We start from the raw sequence: 16793 nt of genomic DNA on the forward strand, positions 1-16793 counted from the left end.
TTGAGCCATGTCTGTCTGTCCGTCTGTCCGACCGTCCGTCCGTCTGTCCGTCCCCTTCAGCGCCTAGTGCTCAAAGACTATAAGAGCTAGTGCAACGATGTTTTGGATCCAGACTTCTGTGATATGTTACTGCTACAAGAATATTTCAAAACTTTGCCCCGCTCACTTCCGCCCCCAAAAGGGCGAAAATCTGTGGCATCCACAATTTCGACGATACGAGAAAATTAAAAACGCAGAATCGTAGAAGACGACTATATCTTCTAGAGTGCAAAATCTGAACCAGATCGTATAATTATTATAGCCAGAATCAAGAAAACAATTTCATTCTTTCTCGCTCTCTCTCTCTCTAACACACAGGTTTCATGGTCGGTTTTGCCAATTGCAAAATATGAGTTCAAGGATCTCAGAACCCATAAGAGCTAGAGCAACCAAATTTGGTATCCACACTCCTGTGATATCGGACCTTGACCGTTTTGTGTCAAAATTTCGCCACACCCCCTTCCGCCCCCGCAAAGGACGAAAATTTGGGGCATCCAAAAATCTCAGAGACTATTAAAGCTAGAGTAACCAAATTTAATATCCGCACTCCTGTTAGATCTCACTATAAAACGTATATCTCAAAATTTCGCCCCACCCCCTTCCGCCGACAAAGGACGAAAATCTGTTGCATCCACAATATTGAGGATACGAGAACACTAAAAACGCAGAATCATAGATTATGACCATATCTATCAGATTGCTGAATCTGGATCAGATCAGATCATTTTTGTAGCCAAAAGGAACAAATCAATTTACAGTGGCTACGCAGCGCCCGACGTCACGCTTAGACTGATTTTCTGTCTCTCTCTGAGACTGACTGACTTAGTTTCGGGTATAACTGTAGAGTTGCGGTGTCCGCAGCAACTCACAACGTTCCCCCTCGTTATTTCTCACATCAAAAAAAAAAAAACTGCGTGGTCAACGTGGTCAAATTGAAAAACAATAAAACCATTTTCGTTTAAAAATTGTTGTTCCTATTTCCTATTCCCGAAATATAAATAGCAACCTACTGCAACTGCACAGTGACAATCATGCTATTGTCATCAATCCTGATAGAAAACCAGCTGGAGAGCATATACGTATGTAGATTCAATGCACCTGTTGTTGACGACGTTGCTGGAATCGTGGTTGGCGACCCTACAGCTACGCGACAAATCGTGATTCGAAGAAGAAATAATGATCTTCAGATTATTAGTGATACCCATATCGTTCATATGACGCTCTCCAATAACCACTAATTTTCTGGAAGGGACAAGACGGATATTGTGTAAACATTAAACAACGAAAGCCCGTAACAGGTAATTTATTCATTATTAAGAACATAGTTAATTTGTTATTAAAGAATAAATCTTCAATTATTATTATAGGAGCCGAAACAAATAGGAACGTTAGTTCGAAGGATTTTTATTCGTATAGTTTGATGATTAGTCGCGGCGGAGACAACATCATTTTACGATGTCGTGAGCTTTGCCAACAATTTATAGTGGACATGTATGTGAAGTTAGAGAGTGAACGACTACGATTCTTGCGATATAATCAAGAAGAAGAAGAATATTTTCACTTGTGATATGCCATTGCGCTGTTAATATACATGGCAAAACAACGTTTGCCATGTCACCTAGTATTTAAATAACAGCTTTTATTTTATATCCCACGCCCAAGCGAGACAGCTCAAAAACCAAACTCAAATTTTGGTTCTAGCGGCCAGCAATACAATAATACACACGCAAAGTACGTGAGAATGCATGTGCACCCATACATTCAAATATGCTGGAGTAATAACATAAAACAGAAATCACAAAGAAAACGAAAAGAGCATTAAATCACATATGTTCAGAGCAGCAGCTGTAACAGGGCAACCGCGCTGTTAGCACCCCAGGCTAACAGCCTGTTATCGCTGCTGGGTACCGCGCTCAGTTAACAGCCAGTTACATCGCCCTCTGCCTCGCTCTCGCTCTGCCGGTGCTGTGTTCTCTTACGATCCGCACGTCGCTCACCGTAGTCTTAGCATGTCTTAGTCTAGAACCAGTTACGATTCCACCCCCGCTACAAGCTGCTGCGTTGCACACATATTCGTATAAAATTATACATAAAACCGAAAATTCATGGAACATATTTATTGGAAAAACAGTAGCATACAACGTACAGGTTCTAGGAGCCGATGTAAACTAAACGATGTAAACTTTTGTATCTGGTCGGCGCGGTGTGGGCATGGAGGCCATTTTACTACCAATTTAGAGCTCTGGCAAATTGTCGAGATAAGAATTTATAAACAAAATCGCGTACGAGTAGGGAAAGGATACTACGAAACGGGACAGATCAGCATATATACGTACACGAAGAAGATCACCAGTCAGATCTTTGTTGGCTGCGGTATCGCCCATTGGCGAGAACGCCCACCCTACCATGATCCTTCAGGGCCACCTAATCATCGTCAGGATCCCTCCAACAAAGATTTCGGTGGGTCAAACGGGGCCGCATGGTTCCGAAATAATCTATTTAGCCTTGTTTAATTTCGAAACTAAGTTTATTTAAGCAATCCATAATTATTTTTTAATTGCCTATATGCGGGGGGAAAAGAGTATCATATGGGCGAGGAAGGGTATAATGATCTCAATTCTATAAAAATGATTATGAGAATGCATATATAGGTGCAAGAGTTAGGTTACGTATTCATCATAGGAACAAGAAAACTTTAAACTTCATTACTTTAACTTGGTCAGTTCAAAACCACGGTATATGGAAAGTCGCTCAAAGGCATGAGTAATACGTCTATAAAAACCATGATCATGGTTGAAGGCCAAGGAATAGTTAACGCACATTCATTTCTTTTTCAGATGGCTTACTTGTTTCATGATAATCACTTACGAGACTTTGCCTCCCACGCAGAAAGATCTTTCGTTGTGTGTTGGATGAGGTGATTTGATGGGTGGATGAGGATGATGATGTGTGTGATTTAACATAAGACTAAATCCGAGGCGGGGTTCCAACTCGAGGTCTGTGTGTGGCACAAGATTATACCGGGCGCAGGTAACATCAGCTGTCAGCTAACATCAGCTGCCAGTGGTCAATGACCACGGTCCATCTACTGCGTGAGGTTATGTACCCTGGTACGCAGGGATCGATCGTGGGGCGACTGGTGGATTTGAAGAGTCACTCAGCTCATCGCCATGGGCCAAACTTGTCCAGGTGAAGTGTACAGATCACACCGATCTGGTTTATTGGAGGAGCAATTCCATACCCTCGGCTACCGCCTCAGCCCCGCGTCGAACGGTGGGGTTCAACCGGGGGTACGTTAGTACGCGCACGTGACTAATACAGGTCTCCGGGAATACCCAATCCGTAACTTCTAGACCAGCGTTTCAATACGTAGGTACTAGTGGTGCTAATCCTATTCGGAAAGCACAGAACATTTTTCAACGGGTCGCTGTAGCTTGGTGGATAACTACCTAAACAGAATTGCACCACTATTTGTTCCAGTCCCACCTGAACGATAGGCGGCCAGGGCCGAGGGCGACGCGCCATCTAGCGGAAGTCCAGGGAGGCTCGATGGTGTATAGCGGCATCGGGGGAAGCTGGAGCCGGTACTGTGGATGTAAGAAAGAAAATAGGATTAGTTATATGTATTAGTAAAGATAAAAAGAAATAAATAGGAGTGAAAAGAATTAGAAAACGTGGAGTGGATTATGGAATTCGTAGAGCGTGGACGGAAGGAGACGTCGAAATAGCACCGTTGAAATTTTTTGCGTTAAATATAAAGTTTGAAGTGAGTAAAGAAAAAAGGCGGGTGAGCAAATAGATGTTAATGCAGGAAATTTTACTCATAGCCGTCACGGAATATAGCCACCAGAACCGGGCCAGAAGGTTTCCTGGATAGGAACACGGGAGGTCGAGAGTCGGCTGCAGAGAAGAAGCCTCCGGAGGAACCTGAGTGAGTTCGTTCCAAGTGTCGTGTGTGTGAGCCGAAAAGCGCGGGACGTGAGAAGGGGGCGAGAAAGAGGACGACGTTGGTGCCAGTGCGATCGTAACCAAATTGCACGTTCGTTGCAGCGCCTTCCAGTGCGTGCCACACGTTTGATCTCGTGCATCACGAAAAAACCCCGAAACCCTACACACACACACACACACACACGTATATACGAACATATAGGTGTATGTGAACGGAAAGTGAACAGACGTGTTTCTAGTGTACCTCCAGTGATCATCAGGAAAAAACAAGCCTTAGACCCTCCTGAAAAAGGTAAACAAGTAAGCGCGTGGATTCCATTAGGAAGGGGTACGTACCGAGCCTGGCCCAAGCGTGAAGGGCAATCCCACAGCGCAGAAACCAGGTGAAATCGGGTGCTCCAGCCAGGGCTGAGGGGCGGAGGGGAAATCCAGTCCCGCTATCTCTCGCTCTCTCCCCACTGGGACCACAAAAACAAAGTTTTTTCGCGCGAACTTCACTCCACATCGTTCTTCCATTCTCGGCGACTCGAGCAGCTGATCGATATAGTAGCAGTGTTAGATAGTGCGCAAACTATCAGCTGTACTATCGGCTACACAAATCTTGTAGCAACCAGCCGCCGACAAGCATAAAACCAAAAACAAAGAAGAAGAGGGAAAAAACAAAAAAGTCGGAAAGGTGCATACTTCCAGGCGGAAATTATTTGTTCTGGTAAGGAGTAAGCGATACCTGCCTACATCTAGGCCAAAATTAGCTAGCACAAGTCTAGGTAGGGGAAAGGGCTGAAGGTCGCGGATCCGACTATTTTCCAACCCCTCCGCCTAGGCGGCGCCCCGGAAAAAGGGGCTCTGGGGACCGAAAAAGGGGCGGTATATCCCCCATCGACCAGAAGCCAAGGGAAACCTGTGGCCAGCGCGGGATCCCCTATCGCCTGGCCTGTTAAAGCAAGCGGCATGGAGGTAGGAAACCCCTTTGGAAAAAGCGCAGCGATGGCAAGATCGCCCCCTCAGCCAAAAGCCACGCCATTGGCACAGCAGCTGGCCTAATCGCTTAGCAGCCCTACCACGGCACCAAAGTCCCTGGCGGACGCGGTACGCCAAATAGGGTTGATCTTGAAGGACCTCTCGACCCTGTTCACCGGCCAGAGGCACATCAACCAGCGGATGAGAGACAGCCTAACACAGCTTGTGGCACCTGCAGGAGATGGCAGCCGACCTCACCAGCCAAGATAATGGTAAGGTCCCCGAGCGCAAAGAGGCAGACACGCAGACGTCGCCAATAGCGGCAAGTAGGAACGGCAGAGGGCTCGGCACCCTGGAGAGGAGTCAAGCGACACCAAAACGTGCAAGGGAACCAACAGCAGGACAGAGGCAGACACCGCCGAAGAAGTTCAGGCCACGGGAGCGAACGGACCGCGAACTTGAAACCCAACGGTCCCCAATTGGCAGCAGTTCGGTAGGAACTAGAAAAAAACAGACCACGAAAAAAACGCGACCAGACGCTGTAGTGATAGCGAGCGTAGGAAACATCACTTACGCGGAATTATTAAAATCGGTGAAAGGAGATGCAACGCTGAGCCATGTGAGCGGTGATGTGGAAAGCATCAGGAAGACAGCTAAGGGAGATCTGCTGCTGCGCCTCAAAAAAGCCCCGAGTCACAGCGCGGAGGAGGTCAAATCGGCGGTCGGAAATGCACTGGGGGCCAAGGCAGTGGTACGGGCTCTGACCGAAAAAACAAGGCTCGAGTTAATGGATCTAGACGAGATAACAACGAAGGCAGAGATATTGGAAGCATTGAAGCGTGCCACAGGGGAAACCGAAATCCCCGAGGAAGCGGTAAGGTCCTTAAGAGCCACCAGAAGCGGGATGCAGATAGCCACCCTATCCCTCCATGCAGTCGCCGCCAACAAACTCGCTGCAATGGGGAAGATAAGGGTCGGCTGGGTAAACTGCCGTATCAAACAAATGGTGTCGCCAAAACGATGCTACAAGTGTTTGGAGTTCGGGCACATCTCGGTAAACTGCACCGGAGAAAAGGACCACAGAGGAGCGTGCTTTAGATGTGGAGGCAGAGACCATGAGGCCAGAAATTGCAGCAAGGACCCACACTGCATACTCTGCGCTCAAAAAACGGGTAGCCGCACGGACCATGCCTCAGGAAGTTTTAAGTGTCCAGCGTACCGCGAGGCAGTTAGAAAACTCAAATGTTAAGGATCATCCAACTGAACCTTAACCATTGCAGGGTGGCCCAAGACCTTCTCACCCAATCCGTTACAGAGCTCAACACGGACCTGGCACTGCTGAGCGAGCCCTACAAGACCGTGAGATCCAACACGTGGGTCATGGATCAATCGGGGAAAGCGGCAATCTGGATGTGCGGCAAACCGGCAAAACAGCATCTAGACGAAGTTAAAAGATCCAAAGGATACGTACGAGGGAGGCTGAAAGACCTATGGGTATACAGCTGTTACCTACCACCCAGCTGGTCACTCGAAGAGTTCAGCGACACAATCGATAACTTGGCAGATAACATCAGAGCACACTCGCCGTCGCTAGAAGCTGGGGACTTCAACGCCTGGGCAACGGAATGGGAGTCAGCAACAACGAATGCTAGGGGCCGTGTCCTAGTGGAGGCTTTTGCCTCCCTGGACATAGTCCTAAAAAACGCTGGTTCCAACCCAACATTCAGCAGAGTAGGTACCACATCCATCATAGACCTCACCTACATAAGTACTCGACTTGCAGCGAGCACGTTATGGCAGATCAGCGAACAGTACAACGCTATCCTCTGCAGTATCCAGACCAGAAGAGCCACCCAGAGTATCGCTACGAGGGGGCACTACAAAGAAAACACGCTGAACACACCAGCCTTCAGGGCAGCCCTAGCAGGACTAGCCGAGGTGGAAGGCGAAGACGATCTAGTGGCACAAGTCATGGGAAAACTCGAAAGGGCGTGCAAAGCTAGCATGGAGCGCAGCAAACCATTTAAAGGCCATAGGCCGGTATACTGGTGGAACCAGGCAATTGAGGAGGCCCGCCACACATGCATAGGCGCCAGAAGAGCATACCACAGATCCCGCGGAACAGCAGACTTTCAGGCTCTCAAGGAAATCTACACCCGAAGAAGGAAGGCACTGAAGAAGGAAATCAAAAACAGTAAAAAACGAAGTTTCCTAGATCTCTGTGACGAAGCCGAAAACGATCTCTGGGGTAAGGCCTACAAGGTGGTCATGAAAAAGACCGGCGCATTCAAGCACGCGGCACCATCGGGAGCGGAAAAAATGGAGGCAATCGTCAAGCACCTATTCCCAGCGCAGGACACGCAGGTAGACAGGATCACGAGTACGGGACACCAAGTACCCCCAGTCACCCCGCATGAGTTGGCAGAACTAGTAAAGAGAGTGCCAAACTGCAAGGCACCAGGACCAGACGGCATCCCAAATCGGGCCCTCAAGCTGGCTATTAGCCTGCACCCGACGATCTTTGCGCAGACCTATACCAAATGCCTCACCGGTGGGTGCTTTCCTGGAAGATGGAAGAAGCAAAAGCTGGTGCTGATACCAAAACCTGGGAAAGACACGGAGGACCCATCGGCATACAGGCCTATCTGCCTCCTGGACGGCGCAGGTAAGATGCTGGAAAGCGTAATCAGCGCAAGGTTAACGGAGGCAATCGAGGCCGCTGGTGGACTCTCCGACAGCCAGTACGGCTTTAGGAAGGCTCGCTCAACCTTGGATGCGCTAGACAAGGTGTGCGGCACTGCCAGAAAGGCCTTGGAAGGCACACGATGGCTCGGCGGGGCCAAAAAATACTGTCTGGTGGCAACACTGGACGTGAAAAACGCATTTAACTCGGCATCCTGGAGCAGGATAATGTCCTCCCTGCGCACACTCGAAATCCCCGGATATCTACAGGCGATGGTCAGTGACTACCTGGATAACAGATGGCTGATTTACGACACGGAAGATGGCCCTCGGTCATACTCCATCACGGGAGGGGTCCCACAAGGATCCGTACTGGGACCTCTACTGTGGAATACCATGTATGATGGAATTCTTCGCCTCAACTTCCAACAAGGAGTCGAAATCGTGGGATTCGCAGACGATTTCGCGGTGACGGTCACGAAGAAAACCCTGGCGGAGACCGAGAGCTGTATGAACGAGGCAATCGGAACCATAAGCGACTGGCTAGACCTGGCAGGGCTCAAGCTAGCCGAGCACAAGACGGAAGCGGTTCTCATCAGCAGCAGGAAACAGGTGGAGACGGCGAGGATAACCGTCGGAGGAGCCTCAATTACCTCAAAACGAGCGATTAGATACCTGGGAGTTATGCTGGACACCAGGCTGTCGTTTAGAGAGCACCTGCAGCAGACACACCAGAAGGCACGCGGCGTAGTCATGGCGGTTTCACGCATGATGCTGAACCACAGAGGCCCAAAGTCAACGAGTAGGAGACTGTTATTTAACGTGGCCAAGTCATCCATACTATACGCAGCGCCAATATGGGCCCAGGCCACGAGGACCAGGAGCTACACTAGGGGCATTGAGTCGGACTTCAGACTCGGAGCCCTGCGGGTGACCTCGGCGTTCCGTACTGTCTCCACAGAGGCAATAATGGTAATAAGCGGCATACCACCAGTAGAGCTCGCAGCGAGGGAAGCCAGCGAAATCCACAAGGGAAGAAAGGCCGCCAACACACAGGCAGACGCTAGAACGGTTAAGACCAGGGCGAGGGCTGAATGTCTCGAGAGCTGGCAACTCAGATGGGATAATGCTGAAACCGGCCGTTGGACCCACCGACTAATCCCCAACATTGCAGCATGGATGAATCGGCGGCATGGAGAACTTACGTTCTCGCTGACACAAGGTCTCAGCGGCCACGGGTGCTTTAAAGAGTACCTCCACCGCTTTGGCCACGAGGAAGACGGGCTGTGCAGCTGCTGCGGAAAAATAGAAAACGCTGAGCATGTCCTGACCGCATGCGCCAGATTCTCAGAGGCCCGCAGGCGAGCAGAAGGCACCCTAGGGGTGCCCATTACAGTGGAAAGTTTGGTACCTAGGATGCTGGAAAACCAAGCAAATTGGACGGCGATATGCAGTCTTGCATCAGAAATCGCTTCGGAATTGTGGCGGCTTGAACGCACACGAAACGAGCGGCCGTAATAGGCTAGCCAGCCTTGCGAAGCAATGCTTCACGGCAGTCCCGCAAGTCTGGTCCATATATATAGTGACATATCCATAATTCCCCACATCCCATACACATTATGTTTATGTACCATTCATCCACCCCATCCACACAAGTAACAAGACCCCACTCAAGAATCAATAACTGTTTCTTCCCATACTCCAAGCTAGGGCCCCCATAATATAAACAATGGACCACATTGTTTCATCACATTGTTTCAGAATCACGCCACTCTCGACAAATCGATTCTTTAGAATCACGCCACTCATGAGGACCAATCAAAGCTAGACATAAAACCAAGGAGTATCACTTTCCTAGCTCCGTCATGTAATGCAACACCGATCGCCAGCAGTGGATGCCTTTCATCAAAGCCGACGCATCCCCAAATATCGATCCAGGCACGTACGCCACCGACACGAAGATGCAGCCGAGGAAAGCAACGCCCGAAGCCAGAGTCGGGAGTTCCAAGAGAAGGGCTCATGGAAACTAGCCAGCAGCAGAGAGATCAGTTCCGTTTGAGACAAGCAGACCCAAAGTCAAGTCGGGGAATTCATTTAAATCTTGTGACATAAAGATATTTAAGTTGTAAAATAAGTCTTTTTTAAAAAACTTAAAATCGAGTTGCGGATATTTAACTATATGTCCGTGTCGTGTTATTTTTAACATTTATATTCTTTACTTTTTATATATATATATCATATTTTTACTATGAATAAAAAAAAAAAAAAAAAAAAACAAATAAAAAAAATACACGAACATCTATAAATTTAGGGCTGACCGGCCACGGACAGCGATCGCCCCCGTCGCTTGAACGCACACAAAAATAACATAATCCACACGCCAACACCTTCCACATTAAATGTTATTTTGTTCCTTGTGTTGTCCTTTACATGGTATTTAGTATTTATTCTTAGCTTATGCAGTTTAATGTAACATCTTGGCCCTCTACCATTCACGAACCGAAAACTGCAATCAGCTGTTGCAGTTGCAGAAGATTAACCCTTAGTGGGTGACACGGGGTTCCGTTAGTCCACCGTATTTGGTCGGGCGATTTGTGGTAATCTAATTATTGTCTATTGCTTATGTCCCGGGGACCCTTAACAAGAGCTCTTGGTAGGTTAGTCTCCATAGCGGCCTAAATTAAATCAAGAAAAGGTGGATCCACTCATCTACACATGATCCACTACCTATGGGTGAGGGAATCCCTGGCGGTTGAACAAAATTTCAGCAGATATTTCTCTATTTACCTTGGTGTCGAACGTTGTGGTGTTTTTGTTGTTAGTGATAATTTTGCGTATATATAGTTATTTATGAGAAAGATGAAGTTGTCAATCGATTATTATTGAAGCTATACATTGAAAAATGATGCAGTAAATTAAAATAGAGGGAGGACGCGTGGCGTAAGCTATGGATTAGGCCAGCCGAAGCCGTTCCTGAAGAGGGTGGCCCAAATAAACGTTGTGTTTGGGCACAGGTAGGGCGGGCGCGCGAAGTGATAACACCCAAACTTCACCCACTTGACAGCCGTCTGTTTATTGTTTTCTTTGACTTTGAATTTGTTGTTAGGTTCGATGTCCTGAGAGGTAATAAGTCTCCATCTTTGTCTACATTTGGCGGGCAAGGGGCACCACCCAGCCCTGGGGTTCGACAGCTAGCCGGCGTTGCCCTCTGGGAAACAAGCAAAATGTAACAAATGGCGCACAATCATTTTCCGAATTCACATGCATCTGGACTGACGCAGGTTCGGGTGGTATTTTAACAAATGTCACTCGGAATAGTAAAGGCAGATGAGTAGAAAGAAAAAAAAAAGAGAAGACGACAGCTTGCAAAGTGCAGTTCAGCTGTCCCGGCAGAAGTCGCTGCTGCAGGCTTAAGGTGACCGTAAAGCTGGTCCTTAATGGCGCGGAGTGATTGATGCTAGGGAATGATAGACGGTGGCAGTTAACGTAATAGAAGATGAAATATGTGATAGGGACTTACGAATAACAGTTGAGCATTTTGTCACTATTCGATGTCGCAAGTGAACGTAAGTTAGAGTAAGTCATGTTGGTAAATGTTCATTGTAGTTTCTCACCTGTTTGTTGAAAAAAAGCCGCTTTCGTGTTTTGGACCTGTGGTCGGTCTGCCGACATGTGGTGAGGAATAGGTGGCCCGGGAGTCGTAAAGACAACCCGCGATGCATCTGTTGTCGTCATGGCAGGTCGGTATGATGGATGACACGAGTAAATCATATATATATATATGTCTATATATTTATATTAGTTTAAGAGAGATTTTTTTGTTTTGTATATTAGTGTTGCTCGGCACAGATGCCACAAGGGGGTAGTCGACCGTATCATACGCGATCACGCGTAAACGAAAAAGTGAACCAGGTAGGAGAAGCGCCCGGAACGATTTTCAATCAAGATTGGGAGGATATCACACGAGTGTGGATAAAAAATTTGGTTGCTCTAGCTTTTATAGTCTCTAAAATGTAGGAACTCATATTTTGCAATAGGCAAAACTGACCATGAAACCTGTGTGTTAGAGAGAGACAGAGCGAGAAAGAATGAAATTGTTTTCTTGATTCTGGCTATAATAATTGTACGAACTGGTTCAGATTTTGCACTCTAGAAGATGTAGTCATCCTCTGCGTTTTCTGTTTTCTCGTATCTTTGAAATTGTGGATGCCACAGATTTTCGCTCTTTGTGGGGGTGGAAGTGGGCGGGGCATAGTTTTGAAATATACTTGTTGCAGTGACATATCACAGAGGTCCGGATATAGAATGTCGTTGCTCTAGTCTTTGAGCACTAGGCGCTGATAGGGACGGACAGACGGACGGACGGACAGACAGACAGGGCTCAATGGACTCGGCTATTGATGCTGATCAAGAATATATATACTTTATGGGGTCGGAAACGATTCCTTCTGGACGTTACACACATCCACTTTTACCACAAATCTAATATACCCCAATACTCATTTTGAGTATCGGGTATAATAGCGTATCAGCGAGATGTTGCCTACAGGAAATGGAAGCGATATGAAACGGACTACTTCCGTTTAAGGTAAAAAGACTTAAGAGCAAATGTAAAAAAAGTATAAGATCTGCTAAGCGTAGTAACTATAAATCTAAGTTCGAAAATTTCTCTACCATTAAGAAAAGATGGAATGAAATTAATAGTATAGGATTAGGCAAATGCAAACAGACGACTGAGCTGATTATAAATGTAGAAGAACTTAAAAAAAAGTTCTCAATAATTGATGTACCTGAAGCGACAAGTAACACGTACCTGAATAGCATTCCACTTGGTGATAATAGTTTTAGCTTTGTTTGTGTCCATCAATGTGATGTCCTTGCATGTATACTTAATGTGACGTCCAATGCTGAAAGTCTCGATAACATCAGCCCGAAATTTGTGAACATTGTACTTCCTAAGATTTTTTCACTTATATCTTTCACGTCCTCGTTTCCAACTGTATAGAAAAAATTTTACCGATCCGAAAACTTAACAATAACTTTAAGCCCATTTCAATACTTCCGTTCCTCTCAAAAGTTCTAGACAATCTCTTGAAAACTACCTGACTAACTACTCGCTATTAAATCATAAGCAGTCAGGTTTTCAAAAAAAATTAAGTTTTATAAGCGCTGTAACGGATATTGTCGAAGATATTCGACAGCAACTTGATAAGAACTCGTTTACGTATTTAACACTTTTAACACTCGACCACAGTAAGGCGTTCGACTCAGTTATTCATAATATTCTTTGTGCAAAACTGACCAACTTACCCAACTTCTCAGGGACTGCAGTCAATTCTGTGAAATCGTACCTAACAAATAGATTGCAGGCAGTAGTATCCGGCACATATCCTTCCACTTTTAGGGTTCTTATACGGGGAGTCCCTCAGGGAACAGTTCTAGGCCCCTTATTGTTTCTTGCTTGACTGTGAAGTACATTTATATGCTGATGACGTCCAAATTTAGTCCTGTTAATGAAATAAATCTTTGTGGCAATATGTCTAACAAAATGCTTTCCCTAATCGAGAAATGGGCAAAAGAGGAAAATCTAAAACCTAAAAAATCAAAATGTATTGTTATTGCCAAATAACTGATTGATACAAAAAAACTCGAGAATGTATACATAGGAAATACTCCTTGTTGAGTCCAGGAACGTGAGAATTGCGGATAAAACACAATCGCTAATCTTCATAGGTACTTGGGCGTTGGTTGCGTTTTATTTCCTATTTGCAAAAGGAGGTTAATACATTTTATTCTTATATGTAGGTAATATATCTACGCACACTTCGTCTTTTCTCCCCGCTCTTTTTTCGACTGCTCAAACTAATGTGACCTTCTTGTCTTTTCATATTGTGACCATTTTTCTTCTTGTCTTTTCATAGTGTGGCCATTTTTCTTCTCTCTTTTTTCTTTATGTAGGGTATCTGTGCCCTTGCTTAAAACTAAGTATATATAAGCTAATTTTTCTCAACAACATCCCCACCACCGTGAATCAAGCACGTGATTCACAATATGTCTAGCTTTGCCAGCATACAGGTTGGGCGGTGTAGAACTCCAGCCGTCGTCTTTACAGTGGCTGAGCGAACCTGTCCGTCGCGTCCAGGCGTGACTGCTAGAATAACTCCCTTTTTCCATTGAGATCGATGAAGATTCTTATCACAGATAAGAACAATGTCCATTTCAGCGAGTGGTGGCACTGGGTGATGCCACTTTGTCCGTCTGCATAGGTCTGGTAGGTACTCATTGAGCCACTTATTCCAAAATGAGTGTGAGTTCCTTTCGAGTTGGCTGGTACTTCTCCTCTTGTGGATGTGGTGTCTGACTAGAATTGGGAGAACCTAAAAGAAAGTGATTAGGGGTTATCGGATCGTCTGTGGGGTTATCCAGAGCAATGTGTGTAAGCGGTCTGGAAATTACTATGTTTTCAGCGTTACACATAAGGCTATACAGTATGTCTTCTTTCAGGTTTTTGTCATGCTGTGCGTGTCCTATGGCCCTCTTCACACTTCGTACCAATCTTTCCCAGCACCCACCTGCATGGGGGTTTAGCCGGTAATTAAACAGCCATTCGATCTGCTTGGTTGACAACTCGTTCGCTATTCTAATGTGATCGAGGTCCTGTAATTCTCTTTTCAATTCACGCTCAGCTCCCACCAAATTAGTACCATTGTCAGATCGGATTCTTACTGGTCTTCCGCGCCGCGCCACGAAGTTATGCAATACTCGAAGACACGTATCTGTTGTCAGGCCCCTGGCCATTTCCAAATGAATTGCTCTTATTGTAAGGCATGTAAATATGCATATCCAGCGTTTCTCGGTACTCCTTCCTCTTACAACCAGAAACGGTCCCATATAGTCGATTCCAACATATGAGAATGGGCGTACGTACAGAGAGAGTCTGTCCTTAGGAAGTTCTCCCGTTAATGGCGTTTTTGGTGAAGCTGCTATAATTGTGTTTTCATTCTGGTGTTTCCATAGCTCGTGATAATGTCGCACGATCAACTTTGTAACGTGATGCCCTTGGGGCATTTATATTGGACGCCTGGTTTCTTCTCCAACCGAACATGCGTTATTAATACGCCCATTCATGCGAATCACTCCTCTTCCGTGTATGATCGGAGACAACTTCCACAGCTTGCTGTTCCTTTCGATGGACTGTCCAGTCAATAGCGCCACCCGCTCATCATGAAATGCAACATCCTGTACATTGCGGATCACTATGAGTACAGCTTCTTCAATTTCAGCTACATCAAGGTAAACTTTTCGTTTGTTCTTACGATCACACATCCTGTAGACGCAAGCGACAACTCGCATCAGCCTTGTAAATGAGGAGAACCTTTCCAGCAACTCCCTGAATACGATATTGACAGATCCATCTGAAGCCATCTCATTGATTGATAACGTAAACTTGCTTCTTAGTTCCAGTTCCGTGTCACCAACGTCTGAAGTTCCTAGATTCCATTGACTTGCGTCCTCTTGAAGGAATTGAGGGCCTCTCAACCAGGAGGTTTCTCGAGCTCCAGATCTGAGTTTGGTGCCAAAGTCTGCCGGGTTATCCTCAGTAGGCACCCAATGCCAATCTTCCAACCTTGTGGCTTCAAGTATCTCGTCAATTCTGTGTCCTACATATGGCTTATATTTTCTGTGATCTGATTTAATCCATGCTAAGACAGTCTTGGAGTCGGACCACATGTGGACACATTTTGGGTTGACGTCGTGACCCTCAAGAATACATTTCCTGAGACGAGTTCCTAGCACTGCCGCCTGTAGCTCGAGCCTGGGTATGGTCGATAGTTTCATTGGGGCGCACTTGGTCTTTCCCATTATAAATGCGGACTTCCATACAGATTTCGTACGTATGCGCCAGTATCCAACTGCTGCATAAGATGACTCACTCGCATCGCAAAATATGTGTAGTTCAATTGGTTCCCCAAAGAACTCTTCAGCGTAACATCGGTGTATCCTTATCTTGCATGCTTGGCTTAGGCTGCGCAACCAACAATTCCATTGCTTTATATCGTCGCCCTCAATTGGCTGGTCCCACTCTGTTCGCTTTTGCCATATTGACTGCAGAAGCAGTTTAGCGATCAGGGAATATTCAGCTAGAATTCCAAATGGGTCAAACACAGACATAACCACTTGCAATACTTCTCGCTTAGACGGTATTCTTGATTCTGAAAAGATTGATGCGTCAATTTTGTTAAACGAAAGTGAGAACCCAAATTCGTCGCTGCGTGTACACCAGTACATTCCCAGGACCTTTTGATAATGCGAAGATTCATCCCTATCAAGAGTTATGGGTTCAGCTACTTGTTCGTTACCAAAAACCTTGTTGAAGAATTTCGAATTGGACACAAACTTTCTCAGTTCGAATTCTCCCTTTTTGTGAATGTCAACTATCTCCTTCACGACTCTCACAGCCGATTCTTCGGATGAAAAACAATGCACCAAATCGTCCACATAATGGTTTTTAATAATGGCATTCACCGCATCTGGATACGATTCCTTAAATTCAAGTGCGTTTCTATTTTTCACGTATTGAGCAGAGGCCGGTGAACATTTGGCTCCAAAGGTCATGACCTGCATTTCATACTCCTTCATCTCGTCGCCTGGATTCTTCCTCCATAGTATGCGTTGGGCACATCGATCCTCCTTTCGTATTATGACTTGGTGGAACATTTCTGCTATGTCAGCACAGACTCCAATCGGTTTCTGTCTGAACCTCATAAGAATGTCCGTTAAGGATTGATACCCGTCGGGGCCAGTCATGAGCATGGAGTTTAACGACACTCCATCGACTTCTGCAGCCGCGTCGAAAACAATTCTCAACTTGCCGGGCTTGTTAGGATTTAAGACCCCAAAATGAGGCAGGAACCATTCTTTTTTCTTGTCCACTTCCAGTTCATTGCTTGTGAGATGCCGAATGTATGACTTTTCTTCGTATGCTTCCATCAGGTCGCAGTATTTTTTGTAATACTCTGGATCATGTATAAATTTTCTTTCCAAAGACAATTGTCTCTTTATTGCCATTTTCTTGCTGTCAGGCAAGACGACGTCATCCACTTTCCATAGTAATCCCGTTTCAAAACGGTCACCAATACGTTTTGTCGTGGTTGATAGCAATC

General features: G+C 46.0%; 1 long non-coding RNA gene across 4 annotated transcripts; it reads right to left on the reverse strand.

The window, feature by feature from the left end:
• Window positions 1-3340: 3340 nt before the first annotated feature.
• On the reverse strand, window positions 3341-15468 carry LOC117186375. 4 transcript variants are annotated; one of them, XR_004471474.1, is made up of 6 exons: window positions 13292-15468; window positions 12940-13223; window positions 12443-12626; window positions 11244-11351; window positions 3489-3626; window positions 3341-3430 (listed from the first exon to the last, which is right to left on the reverse strand). It is a non-coding gene; the product is annotated as an uncharacterized LOC117186375 (long non-coding RNA). The 4 variants fall into 4 exon arrangements; XR_004471477.1 differs by lacking the exon at window positions 3341-3430 and having other exon boundaries at window positions 3542-3626; window positions 13292-13391; window positions 13452-15468; XR_004471475.1 differs by lacking the exons at window positions 3341-3430; window positions 3489-3626 and adding exons at window positions 9939-11086; window positions 11150-11173.
• Between the last annotated feature and the right edge of the window lie 1325 nt (window positions 15469-16793).

The sequence above is a fragment of the Drosophila miranda genome, chromosome XR (genome assembly GCF_003369915.1).
Source record: "Drosophila miranda strain MSH22 chromosome XR, D.miranda_PacBio2.1, whole genome shotgun sequence".
In the NCBI taxonomy this organism is placed as follows: Eukaryota; Metazoa; Arthropoda; class Insecta; order Diptera; family Drosophilidae; genus Drosophila; species Drosophila miranda.